Source organism: Ambystoma mexicanum, chromosome 8 (assembly GCF_040938575.1).
Source record: "Ambystoma mexicanum isolate Mex_15411 chromosome 8, UKY_AmexF1_1, whole genome shotgun sequence".
Taxonomy (NCBI): Eukaryota; Metazoa; Chordata; class Amphibia; order Caudata; family Ambystomatidae; genus Ambystoma; species Ambystoma mexicanum.
Window position 1 is genome coordinate 341,722,135 of NC_090929.1, and position 12,379 is coordinate 341,734,513.

Below are 12,379 nucleotides of genomic sequence, written 5' to 3' on the forward strand. Positions count from 1 at the left end.
AGAGGGGGGAGAGAGAGAGGGAAAGAGATAGATAGAGAACGGGGAAGAGGGGGAGAGTGAGAGGGGGAGAGAGAGAGCGGGGAGAAAGAGAGAGAGAGGGGGAGAAAGAGCTTAAGAGAGAGAGAGGGAGAGAGGGGGAGAGAGATGGAGAGAGAGCGAGGGAGGGGGGAGAGAGAGAGATGGAGAGAGAGAGGGGGAAGTGAGAGAGGGGGAGAGAGAGAGGGTGAGAGAGATAGAGCGACAGGCGACAGAGAGAAAGAGAGAGAGAGAGAGAGAGAGAGAGAGAGAGAGAGAGAGAGAGAGAGAGAGAGAGAGGGCAGAGAGAATATGTTGTTTGAATGTATTTATGATTTATGTGAATGGTGAAAAAACCTTAACAAAAGGATCAGAATGATAAAGTGTCCTTCCAGGGCGAATTAAATGCACGTTGAAGTTGAACCAGTTAATCAACCTATTTTCAGTTCATAATTCTTAGATCAATTTACAAAGCGTTGCTTGACATTTAAAGGGATATAATGGATAGAATCCAAGTAAAAAAGAATGCTGATGTAAACGATTGAAGGTGCCTGCAAAACACATAAAGAAAGGTGTTATCTAAGCCCTTACCCTTGTAGTGTTGGCACCCGGGGGAAAGAAACCAAATCATAGCCATTTACAGCCCTTTATGTGAACCAGTCCTTGATGCGGTCACTAACACTGCTCTCATGCTGTATCGTATAAAGGATATTTGCTTCGTGAAGCTTTTTGAGAGCAATTGTTTGAGGATTTGCCTTTGATGTGGGAGGGGAGACAGTGCGTGCACATGGTCACTTGAGGGACGGACAGGCGGGGCACTAGGTCCCATTTGTGCCCCCGGATGGCACATACCTCCAAAAGGCTTCTCTTGGGTGCTGTATCATCGATGGTGACTAATACAGGGAAACAGATGGGACCTGTGCGCGCGCCTCACGCCATCAGCTGGCCCGAGCCAATGAGATACCCGATGAAATGCAATACTGAGCCTGGGTCTGGGTGGGAGCCATATCAGCCCCTGGAGCAGAGGGTTCCCTTCCCGAGGGGAGCCTGACTGGAGGGTCTGCACAGAGAGGGGCACATAGCTTTACTAGTAGGGATAACAGGAGTTGCACCCAGGGCTCAAAGTGATAAGATAACATAAAGGGAGAGGGAATCTACGCCCCACCCCCACCCCATGCAGGGACACGTATATGTCTGTGTGGGAGATGAGGCTGCCTTAGGTAGAGGGACATCATCACCCTTGACACTTGCTTTTGGGAGAGATAGTCCTGATGAAGCCCTGTGTCTCGCAGTCACAGGGGAAGCTTGCGCGTGTGTGTTTTCCACTATTTCAGTATTGATGCAGGGGGGCACACGCTGACACCAAACAACGTCGTGAAAAAAAACACAGAGTGCCCTGGTGAAACAGGAACTGGGAAAAAAACGGAACAACACAAGAAGCTGTTCCTGTTGGACATGCGTCAAAGCAATCTAGAAAAACAATTTCACAAAAATCTGAATAATACAAAATCAACAATTTAGGGACATCCATACTGAAAGTAAATTCGTTAGCTTACTCATTTTCTAAACAGCTTTCATTCTTTCAAATTAATTGAGAAGATTGATCAATATCATTCAAATAGCTTCACATAAATGATTATTCAACATATAACAACATTTGAAAACATTCAAAATATGACATACAATACATAATGAAATAAATTAATTTAATGCAAACATCAAAAACTTGTTGAAAAATCATTTGTCTGAAGCTATTTCAATGATATTGATCAATCTTCTCAATTAATTTGAAAGAATAAAAGCCGTTTAGAAAATTAGTTTAAGCTGAAGAATTTTACTTTCTGTGAGGATGTCTCTAAATTGTTGGTTTTTTATTATTCTGATTGTTGTGAAGTTGGTTTTCTAAATTGCAATGACACATGTCCAACAGGAACACATTCTTGTGTTTTTCAACAAACAAAGTCGAGGCACATGCTGGAGTATTTTGTGGTGTGGGAGATGGTGTGCATAGGCACTGAATGGGACACACACACACACACACACACCACTGCCCTGCCCTGCAGGAACCCACATTTCTCACTAGGATCTAGGTACACTCCCATGAGGCTGACAGGGGCAGGCTGACCCATCCCGGCATCGCACTCTGAAGGAGAGCACTACGTGATTCAGGAGACCACCCATATGCTAAAACATAACAGAGCCACAGACTCCGGGATACCCGAGACAGCTTAGTCTTTTTTGGTTTGGGCCATTAGGTGTCACTTAAACGTCACCTAGAAGCCAAAACTATTGCGTTGAAGTATAGGTAGGAGGAAGAGGGCATGTGATTGCTAATTTATATTTCACTTGATACCCAGAGGTTTCTAAGCACTGAGTCGGTGCTCGAACTTGTGTTGCTCTGCGTCGTCTTGCTCCCAAGGCGAGCATGTTGCCCCTGAGCTATCCTCCCATTACATGTGAGGAGGGGCACAAAGCTTGTGGGTGTTCTTTGGTTATTTACCCACCAATTGACTGCCCATAGCCATACCCACCCACTACTTTCCCCTCCCCACCCATAACAAATTCCCCTGCGATCTCTTTGAGCTCGCTCTATCAAGTAGAATAATCAAGCCTTTGCCTGCTAGTGTTTATGTAAGCAATCTGCTGTGAAATGATGTCTTAATTGCATATATATATATATATATATATATATATGGGCTCTGATAGAATAAAAAAGTCTTAACCAAGTGTGCCTTCAGTCACTTGATTTACATCTGTCCCTTCCACAGAAGTGCTGTTAAAAAAAGCATTGGCAAAGCCATCTGTTTTGGCTTGAGATATTAGATATGCCTTTGCCAGGTACTGAAATCATATGCCCTGGTAATCAATCCAATTTCCAGCTGTATGGCCAGAAAGCACCTTTATATTGGTGCTTAGCAAATGTCTATGCCATACCTACACAAAGTCCAAACTGTTGGCTTTGCCAATGCTTGTTTCCCTTTTCTCGCCTGTCTCCTTCTAAATAAGTTGACTTGATGTTCTTAATAGTTTTTAAAAGTGGATTACACCTATGCTTGAACACTATAAATAGGCGTGTACAAACTTCAATTTGTGCTGCTGCAATAGGACGAAATTCCAAATGTTTCACTTTGCAAAATTATGAATTAACTTGCAAAATTTTGGGAAATGAATCCCACGCAAAAAGCAAAATGTGCTGGGCTTGTTATCAGCAAAATGTGTGCAGTACTCTAGTGAAGAGTTTTCACTTCGTTTGCAGAAAAGTTCCTGCCAAAAAAGTACAGTAGTTTGTGGGGGTTTCATCAGCATCCTAGGGAGAAAACTCGAGTTTTCAATTCGTTTTCGGAAGAAAAAAACACACAAAATGAATTTCCAACTTAAATTGTAAGAGCAAAACTAATGGAAAATTCAAGGAAAGAGTTTTCACGTAGTTTGCTCCATTTCTTCGGGCAAAGTACATTGAAAACAGTACTATATAGTGTTAAACTAATTACTTGACTTTTAAACTTAATTTGCTCTGGAAATCCTGCAGATAAGCACTTGTTGCTGATTTTCTCAACAATTTCGATGAAAGCGGTTACCTAAGTTTGCAGAGAGCAGCCCCAGGAAAAGTGCCCGTGCTGACCCTACGCAGTAAGTTTCCAGTTTTTGAAGAACACGCCACCAATTTTTGCAAACTTTTTACCACCTTTGCACTGAATGCATTTTTTTTAATTTTGCAAATGTTATGTATGAGGTTGGACAAAGTGACCGATTTCCCACTTTCCTAATTATAAATGCTTTTTTGTATTTCTAAATCAGGAGTCTGCAATCTTTGGCTCTCCAGATGTTTTGGACTTCAACTCCCATTAGCCATCCCCATTTATTGTGCTGGATAGGTCTAATGGAAGTTGTAGTCCAAAACATCTGGACAGTCAAGTGATGCAGACCGCTATTTTAAATGGTGATAAATGCATATCAAATATATATACTGGGTGTTTGTGTGTTTTGGTAAAACACCCAATAAAACCACTGAAAATTAATTAACAGGGCATTACCAGACAGTGTTACCTCTACTAAGACCATTCAGTTTGTCCGTCTCACCCACAAGCAAAGGACCAATTATCAAAGAGGATAAAGCGAAGCCTTACATCGATCACAAATCGCAGACACACAAACTAGCTGGAGCCTGACTGGAACCAATAGTGCACTGGGAACCAAAAGAGGGCCTGGAAATAATGATCAAAGTGGCCCCATATTACACATTTTCAGCAATCCCAGCCCTTTTGCTATCAGAACATTTGGAGGTTACCACAAACAAGAGGCCCAAGGTGCCCCCAGAGTTCTCCAGAGAAATCTCCAGATTTCCCTATGGGCCAGTCCACCCCTGAATGGAACCAAAATCAGGCCCAGGCTCCTGCAACGAGAGGCACCCACATTCCAATTGCGATTTCTATTGTATAGCAACACATTGCTTCATTAGGAGATGGGAAATATTTTAGGCAAATTGTACACTATAAAACACATTGGACCACTAACATCGCTCTACGCTACTAGTGCACTCAGTCATCAGACTTTCCCAAAATATCCCAATAAACGGCCCTTTGGGCATTGCCCTGTCTCCCTACAGGCCATTCCAAGCCCTCAAACCAGCTGTTTCAAAATGAACAGGCGTGTGCGCAGGGGAACGATTGCAACCCTCAACAACTCCAGACATGTAGACCGCCTCAAAAGCTCAGTGCCTTCCTCCGGAGAGGTACACATCAGTTCATGGATGGTACTGGATAACAGATGGACGTGATTAACTTACACCAAGGAAGAGACCGAGTACACTGTAGCGCCAGGCGGCTTCTCTCGGCTCCTTTGCATTCTCACAGTTAGCTGGCGCTTGCCCAGGATTAATGGTTCTGGTGCGAGAAGACACAGGGTTCCATTTGGCAGACCTAGACGGATATACCAGTCTGCCAGGGCTCGCGATCTGCTTGGCTCGATACCTCTCCCCCACCACCCCTCGCCTTCATTTCAGTAAACAGCGGGCAGCATCCTGAGCTCTCCGCACGTGAGTCAATAAGAACTGTGTCAGAAACAGTTCAAAGTCCAGCGGGCACCCCGTCACTGCCATTCCACGTGTTAACGTAAGTGGAAGAAAAGGCGTTCTTCTTGTAACCTCGCTAGGATCAAAGGCTGAGAATTCGACCTACGCAGAGCATCAACGCGCTGAGCTATACTACCAACATTAGTTTGTACTTACTGCGTCCTCCCTCCGCCGATCAGCTGTTGCAATTCTGCTATTCAGACTTTGATCGGAGCCAGGTGCGCTCACTGCCAGGGCAGAGCAGGAATGCCTTTGGCTCTGCCCAGCCAGGTATGTTTTAAAGCTGGCCCACTCCGCCCACTCAGACAATCGCCTCCCATCAGTGCACGGTGGAAGCCCTTCCACTACCTTGGGCTGGAGACCCAGGAAGCAGAGCCGCTCACCCGGCCTGGACGGGTGCTCACGTCTTTAGTGGCACTCGGCGCCAACTTCCTGCCAGTCTTTGGTGCAGCGTCCTGTTGCTGGTGTTCCCAGCCCTGCTTGGCAGCCACCTGCAACAGGACAGTCTCTCGCCAAGAACCTGCGCCTCAAGAAAAAATAAACCAATGGCTGTTTTGAGGTGTGCATCGTGAGCGGACGTGTCTGTATGGATACCGTGTTATTATCAGGCAGGCAGGTGACTTGGCAAGCTGTTAGGGCTGGGGCAGAGACAGTCACAGTTTAGGCAAAGACGTACAGACAAGCCGGTAGCACTGAAAGCCGGCAGGGGCGGTCAGACGTACAGACAAGCCGGTAGCACTGAAAGCCGGCAGGGGCGGGCCGTTTCCAGAGCTTTCTTCCATACCATAGACTCCCCACATAGCAGGTGCCCTGCACACCAGCACTGCAGCCCTCCAGCCTTCTAGGCGCACTAGCAGCAGCCTCTCAAGAATTATCCGGTTTTGCCTATAGGCGAGCCCACCTCTGATGTCTGCCACGCCTCGTAGTATTCAGACACACCATTTCTTGGTCTCTGTGGTAACAGTTCCCTCAACGCATTTTGCAACCTGTTTTCTTTATACAGTCACCCGCCCGCAGTTACCCGGACCAGGAGGGTCACTCGGAAGTGTTCGCCTTGTTCACAGGCACCCCTTTCTGTTTCCGGATAAATTACAGTAGAGCCCGCTGCACGTTAGCCTAACGTTAGCGGTTTCGACAGTGGAGGTCGCACACCCGTTTAATCACATAAACGGTGTTTTTGTAGGGTGGTCGTCAGTCCCGCTTTTCATGGCACAGTCCCAACTTTTAGGGTCACAGGCAGCACTTTGCTTGTTTGAGGACGGTTTAATCTTCAGACCTTAAAGGGCACGGGCGCAATTTGGGTGCGTGAAAAGAAAACACGTGCCAGTCGTATAAACACAAACTACCGGCGCGGTGGTGCCTCTAGGAATCAGTTTTGGGGGATAAACCAAGGAGCACAAATACAAAGGGGTGGGGGCAGGGGAAGAGGAGCGGACTGGCGGCGAGAGCTGTTGTCTACTTGTGCTCGTACAACTCTACTTTTCTTTCGAAATAGTTGCTCAGGGGTGGGCACACCTGCTTGATGTGCTATTTTATGCGCGCAGTGGGCCTGATCCAAAGAGCGCTCTATAGAGGCGCAATCCCATTGGAAAACACTCTGTAAATCGGGCCCACTGACTTCCAGCTGGCCTACACTGTAGTCGGCCTGCCCGCTTGCACATGGCCTCGATTTGTGTGTGCAGGGCGTGTGTAGTCGTGAGCCCTTGGGTCAATATTAGCTGCAGCGGTGCCGGGAAGAATGGAGTCAGTCAGCCATTGCAAGAGGTGTAGGCAGCAGGGCCATGGCGGCTCTTCTCGATGGGAGAGCTACAGTGCAACCAAGGAGACTCACCTAAAACAGGGAGTACAGCGGACATCAACGGACGTCGCGCAGCACGATCTCTCTGCATTTCATAAAAATCATTACTTTTATTGCAAAAACTCGTCATTGCTGACATCAACCTACTTGCCAAACTACAAAAACCTATTGGAGAAAGTGATTGGGTCTACGGGAACATCTAGGTATACGTTCCATACTTGTCTAAGAGAGTGATAGGGTCTTTAATGTCAGGTGGGGCAACTAAGCCCACCCCCCAAACAGGTCACTCTGAACATCATCAAATACATGACATCTCATTGGTTACACAAATTATGGGGCTCTTTACTACGTGACCCTCTATAATTGGTTGGCACCCTTACATCCGTCAGTACTTTCCCACATATTCCATCAGCACGCAGGCTGGTCTCCAGGTGCTGGTGGGTTGGTCTTGACCATTGCTGCCCACCAATTAGCATATCATCTATCAGTACCTCTGCGGCCTTAGAAATGATCCTTGCTCTGGAGAATACGAGGGAGTATAGCATTCTCTGTCTCCTTGCGCAGGTGTGGTTCATCACGATTGCCCATTTTCAGCCATCCACGTGAATGAAGACCATGATTTTGAGCTCTGGTGTATTTAAAATCCTGCTATTTAATGAACCTCTGACGTCTTCATTGTTTCCGTGCACGTCTTCTAAACAGGAGTTTGTTCTTTCACACGTTTGTAGCTACTGTCTGATCATTCCAGCCTAGAGCGGCCTTGGTGTCTTGGGGCTGGTCCAGCCTCGCCGTTCTTGATTCATCTCTGTAATTCAGTTGCTTTTCAGCTGCGACACACTGGAAAAGCCTTCCTTTTTCTGGTTCAACTCTGCTAAAACGCGTAGTGGAATCATACATAGTTCACTCACTCTTATATATATGTTGGCACATGCCGCAATCTATTCACTACATAGCTAGCCTCAAGAATACTTTGTCTGCTTGCGTTCCTTTGCATCTGTACATGTGTAAAATAACTTGATATCTTCATCTTTTCTGTAGCATAAACAGTTTCATCTCGATCCAGAAATGCTGCTTATCTTTGATACTTTCTTGATGCCTATAGAATATCTATGTTTTCTTGTCTCTGCATCCCTTCTGGGTGCATCAGCCTTGCTTCGTATGACGTCACCAAATAATATGTAACTAAAAACAGTCCGTTTAATATAAGCTGTATCATTACTTGATCATTTCCAAATGATCGGTAGTCAAAGGCAGTCTGTTTATTTATTTATTTATTGGGTATTTGTAATGCGCCTATACAGCAAATGGTGTTTCAAGTCGCCACAAGATAAAAAAGGGGGCGCATGGTGGGGATGAAGAGTAACAAAAACAGTCCTACTAGGCCTTGTGTCATTCGGATCGTGCAAGTGCAGTAACAAGACTTGCAGGGGAGTGGACTCCACATGTTAAGTGCAAGGATGGGGCTGGACCGGACTTAGTAGGGGTGCAGCCTCGCCAGCCTAGTACAGGGGAAGAGAACCCGGATGGGCAAGTGCAGAAATGGGGGAGGGGTTAGGGGAGACCAATGAGTTGGGGTAGACTGGGCGAGGAGGGCCTGGTGCCCTGTATGACTCAGGGGGAACCAGGCAGCCAGTCAAAAACAAAATGCAGCAGAGGGGGAAATTAGCAGGGGAGAGGGAAGGAACAAGAGAAAAGGGGGGTCTTGAGAAGCTTCCAGAACTTAAGGATATCCAGCTCAAGCCTGAGAGGGGCAGTGAGACCATTCCAGAGGGAGGCTCCTGCGGAAAAGCATGGAAAAACATCTGAACTGCAGGGAGTTGGCGCCAGAAAGGTGGCAACCAGCTTCACCTAGCTACCATCAACTCTCATTCTGCTGTTAAACACACTTCTGATATCTGTCTCCTTGAAGACTTGGACCTTGACGTTCTCGGTTTTACTGAGACGTGGTTCACTACCAGCTCTGTCACTGATTTTGACACACTCCTCCCTGAGGGCTACAAGATCCTCTCCAAGTCCAGGCCTAACCGGTCTGGAGGCGGAGTGGCCTAGATCTTCCCTGAATGAGTCCCTGCTACTACCATTTTGACTCAGACCTATTGTCCTTCGAATGCCTTGTCTGCAGGCTTGCTGTCTCGCCAACCTTCTCCTTGACCCGTGCCTCCATCTACAGGATCGCTGGTTCAGTCTCCCTCTTTCTCTCGGAGTGGTCTGTTCTCTCCTCTTCTCTTCTTGCCTCCACCTCAAACTTCTCTTCCTCAGAGACTTCAATATTCACCTTGACTCTCCCGATTCAGCTGCTGGACTCTTCCTCTGCTTCTGTGTCTTTCTTTCCCTCACCATTCATTCCTCCAGTCCGACACATTCAGCAGACATACCTTGGATGCTCTCATCCCAGTAGAAATCCCCATCTCCAACCCTCTCACTACACCTCTCTCCTGGTCTGACCATGCTCTCCTGTCCTCTCACCTGGATCCCTTAGGTACTTCAGCTAAGCCTCTGCCGCACCAGTCTCCTTCTCTGTCATTCGACCAATGAAGCGAGTATCAGCTGCTGCTTTTGCCACCGATTTAATTTACCCTCCCAACCCTTCCACAGACTCCCACACTGACTCTACCCGTGCTAATCTTCATCTCTCTATCACCAACACCCTGGACATCCTTGCCCCTGTCATGAGGATCAGCATGAAGCCTGCCTCGAAGCGCAACACTTGGTATGAGTTCGACCTGGCCTCCCTGAAACGCAAGTGCAGAGTTGCTGAGAGAAAGTGGCGGGCATCATGCATCATCTGAAAGACTGGCCTGCCGCCTGCTCCAAAGGCAATACAGACTATCCAGCCGCTCAAAGAAGAGGGCCAATATCCAAGCCAGCATCCCTGGGGCCACTAACAACACAGGGAAATTGTTTAAAATCTGCAAGGAAGTCAACAATCCTACTACAGCCTCCACGTCTCCCTTGCCATCCCTGGCCCTCTGTACTTCATTGGCCTCCCACTTCTTAACCAAAACTCAGGACATCCTGTCCTCACTCTCCTCTACTCCCCTCCCTCCTCTGTCTCCTGCTCGTAGGCCTCCCTTGGCCCCCCTCTTCCCTTCCATCCTACTCTACTCTTTCTCGCCCATAGAACCAGATGAGGTCTGTAGACAACTCATCTCTATGAAAGTCTCTTCCAAACAGGTGCTCCCCTGCTCCTGCAGAACCATGAAGGACAACATTGTCTCCCTTGCGCCAGGCTTGGCCGATTTCTGTAATTACTCTTTTGCCACTGGCTTCTTCCACTTCCAGCTACCCCTCAAGTACTCCCTTGTGCATGCTCTCCTCAAAAAGCCATCTGCCGACCCCTGCTCCCTTGCTAACTACTGCCCTAGCTCCATTACCGCCCTTCATGGGCAAACTCCTGGAGAATCTTGTCATCTCCAAACTGATCCAACACACTGAATCTGTTGGTTGCCTCCACGACCACCAGTCTGGCTTCAGAGCAGCCAGAGGCACAGAAACTGCTAGACTGAACACCCGCGAAGACTTGCTCCCAAATCTCGACTCTAACTCTCCATCCGTTCTTATCCTTCTGGATCATTTCTCTGCCTTCGACATGGTCAATCATGCCACCCTGACTAATCGGCTCTGTGACACCCTTGGCACCATGGGCCTGGCACTTGACTGTCTGTCCTCATTCCTCTCCGGCCATCCTTCCCAGGTTCAGTTGGGCCCTTTTCTCTCCCCTATTACATTCTCCACCTGCGGTGTCCCCCAAGGCTCTATCCTCTCGCTGTGGCTCTTCAACTTCTACCTCACCCCTCTGGCCCATCTGATCTCCTCCTTATGTACTCACTTCCAGTGTTATGCGACGACATGCAGCTCTCCTTCAAGCTTCCCTCTTCTGCCTCCTTTTCCTCGTCTCTCATCCCTGATTGACTGCTATTCAGGCATGGTGTGCTGACAATAATCTCTGCCTCAATGCCAGTAAGACCTCCTTCTCATCGGGACCCCTACTCCTTCCTTCCCTCTGGCCACCATCTTTGGGTCCCCCATTCCCAGCTTGTGAGTGAGGCAAAAAACCTTGGTGTTAACATTGACTCCCATCTCTCCTTCTCTCCTCACATTCTGGACCTTGCCAAGAAGGCCCACTATCAGCTGCACCTCCTCAGAGGCAGTCTCCCTTTCCTCACCTTGCCATAGAAACTCAATTTCAATTTGGGAATTGAAAGTGTTGTGTAACAAAGTGCAGTAGAAAATGTATGAAAACTTTCTCAAAACCAACAGAAAACAACAAATGTCCTAGCTTCCCACATTCCCACATTCCCACAGGTGTCCCAATACAAATGGTACCCTGTGTGGGTGCACTGATCTGGGCGCAAGGGGCAAAGGCTAAACCACCAGTACATCGAACGCCCTAGGGAAGACTGGATTTGTCCTTGTGGACAACCCACAGATTTAGTCCTGTGGTGTCTCAGCCACCAAGGAAAACAGGGAGCCCTACACATTTCTAAAAAGAAGACACCTGTGAGAATCCAAAGAGGTCTGACTTGCGCATTTTCAGACATTTGCCATCAGCAAACCACTGAAACACGCTGGCAACAAAAATGTCCTACCTTCCCACATTCCCACAGGTGTCCCACTGAAAACGGTACCTCACATGTGTGGGTGCACTTACCTGGTCGCAGAGGGAAAAGGCTAAACCACTGGTACACCAAAGGGCCCGGCAACACTACATTTCTACTGTATTTGGTGATGTGGACAACCCACATATTTGGGCTTGGGGTTTCACAGCCACCAAGGAAAACAGGGAACCCCATGCATTTCTGAAAATAAGACACCTGAGGGAATTAAAATATGTCTGACTTGCACGAATCACCCTAGATTGTATTACCCACAAGGCCTAGCAAATTCCAAAATGTAGGAAAAAAAACTCAATTTTCAGACATTTGCCACCAGGTAACCACTGGAACACACCGGTAACAACACATGCCCTACCTTGCCATGTTTCCACAGGTGCACTGACCTGGGTGCAAAGGGAAAAGGCTAAACCACTGGTACATCAAACCCCTGGGGAAGTCTCGATTTGGCTTTATGGCCAACCTACAGATTTGGGGCTTGTATGTCGCAGCCACCAAGGAAAACAGGGAACCCAATGCATTTATGAAAAGAAGACACCCATGGGATTCCAAAGAGTTCTGACTTGCACAAATCGCCCTAGATTTTATTACCCACAAGGCCCGGCAAAGTCCAAAATGTAGGGGAAGAAAACACAATTTTCAGACATTTGCCACCAGAAAACAACTGAAACACGCTGGCAACAACACATGTCCTACCTTCCCACATTCCTACAGGTGTCCTGTCAAAAATGCTACCTCACATGTGTGAGTGCACTTACCTGGGTGCAAATGGAAAAGGCTAACCCACTGCTACCTCAAATGCCCTGGGGAAGAATGGATTTGGCTTTGTGAACAACCCACAGATTTGGGCCTGTGGTGTCGCAGCCACCAAGGGAAACAGGG

General features: G+C 47.5%; 1 protein-coding gene across 1 annotated transcript in view; it reads right to left on the reverse strand.

Annotated features, from left to right (window-relative positions):
* The window catches only part of LOC138471917 (ectonucleoside triphosphate diphosphohydrolase 8-like), a 487,786-nt gene extending 482,374 nt beyond the window's left edge, over window positions 1-5,412 (reverse strand). The window contains exon 1 of the mRNA XM_069609787.1: window positions 5,243-5,412. The gene's annotated coding sequence lies outside the window, so the exon portion shown is untranslated. The remainder of the gene's footprint in view (window positions 1-5,242) is intronic.
* Between the last annotated feature and the right edge of the window lie 6,967 nt (window positions 5,413-12,379).